This window comes from Saccostrea cucullata, unplaced genomic scaffold, assembly GCF_032062105.1.
Source record: "Saccostrea cucullata isolate Sc308-1 unplaced genomic scaffold, CSIRO_AGI_Scuc_v1 ctg7229, whole genome shotgun sequence".
Taxonomy (NCBI): Eukaryota; Metazoa; Mollusca; class Bivalvia; order Ostreida; family Ostreidae; genus Saccostrea; species Saccostrea cuccullata.
Window position 1 is genome coordinate 8,786 of NW_026927655.1, and position 9,111 is coordinate 17,896.

The 9,111-nt window shown below is 31.8% G+C and overlaps 1 long non-coding RNA gene across 1 annotated transcript; it reads left to right on the forward strand.

The window, feature by feature from the left end:
- Positions 1-3,038: 3,038 nt before the first annotated feature.
- LOC134275126 (uncharacterized) lies at positions 3,039-5,896 on the forward strand. Its single transcript, XR_009993765.1, has 4 exons — positions 3,039-3,222; positions 4,649-4,800; positions 5,217-5,330; positions 5,576-5,896. It is a non-coding gene; the product is annotated as an uncharacterized LOC134275126 (long non-coding RNA).
- Positions 5,897-9,111: the final 3,215 nt, after the last annotated feature.

Sequence of the window (9,111 nt, forward strand, 5' to 3'; positions counted from 1 at the left end):
AAATTTCGATACATGCATAATCTCCAAAGACACATATAGTTTGTCCCAGGAGGAAATGAGCTTTTCAACTTTTAAGTTTTATTTACAATACTGGATGACTTCGTCTTTAGTATAATCCGTTCTTTCATCTTCGAACATGTCCGCTTCAGTTCTCTAAACAAATGTCCCATTTGATAGATCACACTGTTATTGTTGTGTTGTGTATCAGAGAACAAGTCATTTTACATGTTATGGTCAATTATTTTAAGTAAAAATTTTTTTTGCTTGAAGTAGGCTAATATTAAATCCATCACCCAAAAACAGTTTGCACTATGAAAGCTATTCTGCCGCAGTGAAAATTTCCGTAAAAAATAATTAAAATTAAAACATTTCCAGATCTGATTTAAAATACATTTTCAAGTCGAAGTTTGGCTTATGGCTATCCAACACTCGGAACACAATTTGCATTTCACGAATACACTGCTGCAATTATTATATATATCCCCAAAAAACTGATTCAAAATTAAAAAAAAGAATTCCCGTTGGAAATCGAAATATCTGTATTTGTCGTCTTTAAATTCTTAGAACAAAGAGAATCATGTTTTCAATAGGAGCCTCGATTAGTTCTATATATTTCTCTCACAGCATGGACAGTTTTCGGCCTTTCTCCTTTACTTAGGCATCAGACCGTGTAAATCAGGGGTACCTATAGCTATTGGACTTTGGTCATTTTACCTGAGAAATGTTGTTTTATACTGGAGATATATGTACATGTGTGACTGTTTTAAGAATTCTTTAATGAATCATGTCTTTGAGAAAGTATTTAATCCGAAAACATGTGAATAATGGACCCTGTATATCAACAGAATGGATCACTTCATTATAAATAGTGATACCTGTAGGCCAGGGCTTGTTTTTTTTCCTCTCTACAATAAGCTTGTTGATTTCCGTTCTAATTAATGGTATTAGGCTGAATACATATATTATGTAACAATTTGTTTTTTAAAGACTTTATTTCAGTGAGTAGAGATAGGAGGAACCCCTTCATCGATTTTCTGATTTATTAATCTCCAAATGTATTAATTGATATTTGTCTTTACTTCTCATTGTACATTATGGTAATGTCTACTGTCTCTGAAATTCTATTCTTTATGTCTCGGCTATCTATCAGAGGATGTAATAATTTAAAAATATGTGACAGTCATTAAGGTGTGCAATTTATTAGGCCTAAATGAAATCCAGGGGGATACAGTTACTGATATATGCAGCCCAAATCAAAGTGATTGAATTCTAAGGAATATATACTGCAACGAAAGCGAGGGTATCATGTAATAATTAACTCATGGGCTGCTATCAAATTAATTTTCTGGTCACTGGTTGAGATTTGATGGATCCATTGGTCACAATTTATGTAATGGTTAATAACCAATTTTTGGTCACTTAGTTGGTTTACAGAATGACCAATTTTTGGTCACTTAATGTGTTAACGTAATGACCAATTTGGTCCACTTTAAATAATGTTTGTATCAGATTTTTTAGGAATAACACTTGTTAAAAGTTTATAGTTGTTAAGACAATCATAGTCTACTTATAAAAACATCAAATGGTACACTGTAACTTGGTTAGTACAACATTATTTGGTTAAGAAAAAGGTGCCCAACTGATGGTCAATCCAGGACTTTCCTATGAACTTGGTTCCCTTAATGATTTCGTATACTATACAGTGGACCTTCAGATATATGGACACCAGATATACGGTTGCTTCAGTATCCGGACCACTTTTCATCAGAACAGAATTTTTAAATGTAATTTTGGCTTGTTTAACTGGTAATTCAGATAATGATATCCGGACGCTTTACATTTCCGGACAAACCGTCGAAACCGACAAGTAACCAAAGTGTCCAGATAAATGAGGCTCCACTGTATGTAGACTTGGTACCATGTACATACCACTGTCTTATAATTAAAGTATCAGTCGCTCCCCAAAGTGACTCAGGTCACTTTATTCTTACAGCGAAATACGAAATGGCGGTTAAATTTTCAATAGCCTGCTGGATAGCTCAATAGGGTATTTAATTTGGTCTAACAAGTATCACATTAGGTTTGAATCTAAGTCACAAGGTTACTCAGGTGTATCATTGGTTTTTACAGGTAAATGTGAGTTGATTTCAATGTTGTATGAAGCCACATGTATGTGTCAAAGTGTTATACAGTAAATACATGCAATACTTTTCTTTAATTGCAAATACTTTTTGCAGAATTAGTGAATGACAGCCCCCCTTTTCCATTCTTACAAAAGGTATTGTTAACAAAGTCAGGACATATACTCAACAAAAAAAGAAACGCATATTGTTTTACTCGTCAAAGAAATTTTTAGAATGTACATGAAACAACTATTTTTTATATCAATGGATACCTGTGACCTATTTAAAGGACAACATGGGGTTTTAAAACCCAAGTGTTGAATTATCTCCCTTGATTAAACATGTTTATGAAAGTAGTGTTTTTCATGATTTCTTCTAAATCAGTTGTCTATTTTCATTGATATTTTGGATTTAGAGAAACTTTTCACACTTCTATTAAACCCATATTTAACATTTGATCGCAGTGTTGATACTGCAATGCCACGCTCAAACAAAGATGAATACAACAAGGCTAACGATGATACTAAATGGAGCTACGCAACAGGAAGTTGCAACTGTATTTGAAATAAATCAATGGGCTTTGAAACCTTAAAACTAACGTCTGAAGACCACTATCATGCCATCCGCATGTAACCACAACCAGACTGGACTGTTAGACACCCCCCCCCCCTTCATCACCTCATGCGATTTAGAACTTGCTGTAAAACTGCTGCTATATAATTGCTGGATGATAAAATCTGCATAAAAATGCATAAATTGTTCGCAAGAGACTGAAATGAGATGGTATTCCTCCACTGTATCCGTACATTGGAAATCCACTAGCATTGAGACTTTGCACAGTACATATTGTTATGCCCCTTGAATTAGGGGGCAATGAAAATGACATCAACTTGACTTTTCAATAGGACTCATTCGTCATATTTATGACGTCAGGTGTCGCTGGTGTACTAGAGGTGGTTACGTAAACGCTTTAATCACCGCGGCGCTTGTAACAATGTAAACAAATGGACGTGTCCTCGAACTTGGAGCCAAACGGAGGGGCTGAATCGATCTTTAATCGAGCTGTCACAACCGGGAGAAAGGTTTATCCGAATCTTGGGTAATTATTGTTTGTAAATAATATACATTTATGGAAACTTTCTAAGAATTATCGAGTGTAACATGCCTATATGACGAAGATAGTACAACGACAAAGCAGTGAGTTTACAATCGACGTTTTTGTAGGTTGTCAGATGTATTATCATCTTTACCACTTACACAAACACTAGATTCAAATGGAATTAGTATATGATACGAATACTCATGGCGATATTTTGGTTTTTTTTTGTTTTTTGTTTTTTTTTTTACATGACAATCATTGCACAGCTAGGTTATGTAGATCTACACTGGTTACATACTGTTAAAAGAGCAACGTCCCAAATGATCATCAGGGTAATTAAGTGCAACGTAATATTCATTGCAAGGCAAATACAAACTAAACATTCATTTTATTTTAGTTCACTTAAAAAATTAATGATAATAAACAAAACTAAAACAATCACAAACATCATATTTCAACCCTCACCAAAAGACTCTCCAGATCCTACATAGAGATACATTAAATGACCATTCATTGATATTGGATAAATATAATTGATTTCCAATCAGCCTCATTTGTTTGTTTTTTTTAAATTAAAAAAAAAATTGAGACTGGTACGCTTTGATGTAAGTCGCCCACATTTCGCAGTGGTTAGAGTGTCTGCCTTGTCTACAGTCGCCAAAGCTAAGAGCTGAACCTAATGTCGCAGGTTCAAATCCACTGCATTACGTGTCCTACAGATGAGACCGTCTAAACCGTGGTCCTGTTTTGCAGTAAGTGTTCGCACTAAAAAGATCCATCCCTGCTCAATGGCCCAGAGTGCCGAGAATAGGTATATTTGCAGTCTGCCATCAGCAAATGATGGTGTCTCCGTATGAGTAAAAAATTCTTAAGAGGGAAATTAGACAACAAACAAACATAGATTTGATATGTGCCCTTGTACTATATAGTGCATATGAATAATTGTGAAATTTATTTGTTCTGTACATATTTTTTTCATAGTCAGTAGCTACTTGTATACTTAGAGCATTACATGTTTGTTATAATAAAGGTAAAAATGAGTACAAATATTTTAAAGTTATCATTTGCTAGGTCCATTTTGTACAGTACCGGTATTTGTGTTTCTATAATGTGACCCTCGACAACTTAGTTTACATTTACAATTTCATTAAGTCGGAAAGATATACTCAGTAATTAAATAAAACCTGCTGCATGTAAAAATAAATAAAAGGAATATATACATGTAGTAGCTGTTATTGTACAACTAAATACAAAAAACATAATTAATTTTACAGTCCTCTGAAAAAAAGAATTTATTATCAGGACTATGGATTGACCTCACTTAAAGGCTGACTGTATATTTGTTCCTAAATAAAAGCCTATACTGAGTAAATTGGTTATTTTTCAGTTATTTAAGAATATATTTTTTTCATTTCATTTTATTTAGGAGATCAGCAGGTAAAATAAGAAGTCAAAGCTTACAGGGAGCTTTATTATGGCTGGATGGTACATGTTACATAAAAATTCTATTTTTCCCCATCTAATTCATGAAATGGCATCCATCCTATTGTCAGTGCTGTCAGGGAAAAAGATGAACTGGTATGTAATTGCATTTGTATTTTTTTTAATAATAGAAAGTACTCATAAATTACACCTAAGCTAGGCCATCCTTAAAAAATTGTTTGTTTGGAATTGCCACCTGAAGGGTTTCAGACACAGGAGGGAGGGAGGGAAATTACTTTTTTTTTAATTGAAAACCTAATTTTACATAGATCAGACACTATATATCAGTGTTTTGTATGGTGCATGTGATACATGTAATGGGCAAAAAAAAAAATGATTAAATATAAAAAAATCTTCCTACTTTTGGTCAATAAAATTTTTTCAGGAGGGGGCATTTCAATGAGACGGGAGGCAATTCCAAACAAACTATAATTTTATTTTGGCCTAAGCAATGCTTCAATGCTTCCAATTTTAATTCTTAAAAAAAATGCATTTCCTTTTATTATCACTAGGTGTATTACAACCTAAGACAAAGTGTTGAGATGTTTGGCAGTCCTATACATTCACAGAGAAAATGTTCTGCTGGAAATATGGGGCAACATTCAGCCTGTACACACATAGACTAGGTATGCTCATGCTTGGAAAATTCTCTAATAGAATACCGGTACAATAATCTTGTATGCAGCATCTTCAGGCTTTTCACAAACTTACAATTAAGGATTGATTAAGAATTGTATTTTAATTTGAGAAGTAGATCAATTTTATTTAAAAAATTAAAAATATTTAAAGACAGTTTAATTTACCAAAAACCAAGTGCAGTCATGATAATGCTAATTACTCTATACTAATTGCTACTCATTCTTATTTGAAGGGATTCCACCAAAAACTGAAAGAGAAAAGAAGCTGATGTACTCAAACAATCCCTGGCAAGAGAAATTAATTTGTGAAATGAAAGAATGCACAGACATAACATTTTAATATTTGTTTGTACAAAAATTGACATTGAAAGGAATTTACTGTATGTGTACTTAAAATAGCGAGCTTCATATTTTAGTTGTTTTTGAGCAGACGAGGATGTGCTAATTCATAAATACCACTAAAAATTCATTTATAAATAGAATATACGACACAAATATTTGTAGCATTAATTCAAGATTATGCCAACAACCATATCCATTGATTGCGCTAAATTTTGAAAACAAGTTATGTACATGTACAGTATTTTTCCAAAGCTTGAACTTTTTTCTGTTAACGATTTTGCTTATTTTATTCATGGCTGTAAATAAATAAAACAAAAAAGATTGTATTAAATATTTATACATATTTATTCCTTTCGTACTTAAATTTGAGCATGCAAGTACAATATTCTTGGAAATCAATGCTTGTGGATTTGACGAGTCTCTCTTGCCCATGGATTTTGTTAACATATTGATTGAATCTACATTATCAATGAGTTAAAATCCACAAAATTACATACCCATGAACAATTTTTCTTGTCCATTAACATTGAACCCCACAAATTAACTTGATTAAAAAGATTCCACAGAATTCATAATACATGTACAATCATTTTTAATTCTTTTTCAAAGCAAGCAAAAAGATTTTTTTTTAATTTTTCTAAAAATTAAATGTGTCAAAAATTCTTAAAACTATATACTTGTGTTCTGAAATTTAAAAAGTAATAGTTGAACATCTTCTAAGCACATCTCACTTAATAGCCTAATCATGCTAATAGCTTCTACAATATGTACCAATATGAGAAAGAATCATTCGGACAGAGTCTTCAACAGCTTAAATGCTTGCATTGAATTTTTCATATCTTTGTTAAAGAATATGGCTGATCTTAAAGAAACATCCGAGTGACTGCTAGTTATCACTGGGGATACTGGTCTAAACTCCATGATGCACACTTTAGTTCACAACTCTTGAGGAACAGCTCAGTCTTTGTACATACTTCGTGTCTTGACTGCAGCCACGGAGCTGTTGGACTTGTATTGCTGGAGTTTTAAAGTCCAAAACTGGATGTCAAGTTTACTGCATCCTTTTTTAGTCTACTCTTGTCTCCTGTAAACAAGGAACTGTGCAAATATTATTTTTGTTTTGTTATTGTATTGAGTTAAAGTAGAATATTATATAATCAATATTTATCCAGGGAAAACCAAAGACCCTACTCGTACTAATCAAGCGGGGAAAAATATCTCATTATTTCTGGTGTTGAAATTTAAAATATATAATAAAATTAAACATTGAACTAAAATCATAAATTGCAGTACTTATTCCATTTGCTAACAAATCAAGTTAATTGTATGGGGACATAAACCAGGGATGGGGTCAATTACTTTAAAAAGTAATTAATTAAATTACAATTACTTTGACTTTTTCTTCAATTAAATTACAATTAAATTACAGGCTTTCTAAGACATGTAATTAATTAAATTACAATTAGTTTACAAAAGTAATTAATTAAATTACAAATTACATTTCAATTTTTTTGGAAAATCCTATAATCCTTGTCAATGAATAATATTATACAGAAGAGGGATCATTCATAAAGCAGATCGCTGCACAAAAATACAAGAAATAGTATGGTAAAGCCATTTGTATACTTGTGATTTAAATTTTAACTTTTATTAACAAAACACTGAAGAACTACTTGGGATCAGTTTGATGCAGTTTCCTCCACACAAACCCTACATGTACACAAACTGCATGTGATATGATATTTGATTAAACAGGGGGTATTTCAATAGAGTGTAATATGTCACAACTGTAACCCCTCAAATTAAATATTTCTTTTGAAGTTAATCTAAAACTCCTGATATTGCTATTTCTGCAGAATATTTTTACTTCATAAATAATATTTGTACAGAACAAAACTTTTTCAGATACAAAATTCATTCATAAAATTCTGTTTAGACATTAAAATAATTATCAAATTGAAGGTGTTTCATTTCTCAAACTAGCAAAGCATGTGAAATTGAAATAATTATCCCCATGCGTTGGCTTTGTCTTATTAATCATGGAATGAATACCTCTTTAGAGGAGTTGATTTGTTTTGATTGCAATTTACACCTGTGATCTGCAGGACAATTATCTCTTATCAACAAGAGAGAACTTAATTAATGACACACATTCCTTTTCTATTTTTCTTGACACACATATTCTGCAGTGACCAAGCAACAAACTTAAGATTGAAATATAATAAATGTGTATTTCATAGCTGAATAGACCTAGGAAGGGTGGTGCAAAATTCAGATAAACATGAAAAAAAAATTTTTTTTATAAAATTGTATATTAAATAGAAAGAAACTAGATTAACTTCAATCTGTAAAATTGAAGGATTGAGGATATGTTTTGCAATAAAAAAACGTAGTAAAATGGGGAGGTAGTGGTGACAGTATATCATTTGAATTCATGTACATGTGTATCATATAAAGTAATTGAATGTAATTGAAAAAGTAATTGAAATTCCATGGTATTTATTCAGTGTAATTAATTAAATTACAATTACATGTAATTGAAAAAATGTTCAATTACAAATTACTTGCAATTACTTCAAAAAATGTAATTAATTACAGCCAATTACAATTACTTTTTTCAATTACCCCATCCCTGACATAAACACATCATACACTCTATTTGTACATTTTTAAAAGAAAACTGCCACTGTACATTAAATTAATCAGAATTAATCCTATTACATTTACCAGTGCTGTGTCTGTTTGTTTAACAACAAAATCACAAAGCAACAAAAGCTTTAGACATTTTAATTAAATTTCAAACTTTTGAAATAATATTTTAAATAATATTAATTGCCATGTGTCAAGCTATTAAGACACTATTAATATAAATAGTTCAAATGTCCTTTGATGAAAAAAAAAATAAAAAGGGAGTTCACTTTTTTCCATTTAAGAAAAAGTTAAAAAGTCACAAAGTCAATATGTTTTATACTATATATAGTAACTCATTTTTATAGTTAAATCTATACGATTTAATGACATATACTTCGTAAAATACTAATTAAAATTAATCAAAATCAATATTTTACCAAAAATCTAATCCTTAATATCGCCGACTCCAAAATTCTGGTGACAAGCGACATCGTGTTTACCAAGTCAGCTGATCATCTTCATGACCGATTTAGCGTCACTTTTCGTCTCAAACAAATGTCTGGATCTGAAAATAATGAGTGTCCGCATCCTCTACAACATCCTGGCACACCACAGAGGGTTGACATTCTTTACAAATTAATTAATTTGGAGGTATACGTCCAGGAGAAACCACAGTGTCTCGCCACGCTACCATTTGTTTACACTCAGTCAAGCGCTTGACAAATTCAAACGTTTGCGTAACCACCTCTAAAACCGCAGCGCCACCCGACGGTTAATGACGTGAATGGATACTATT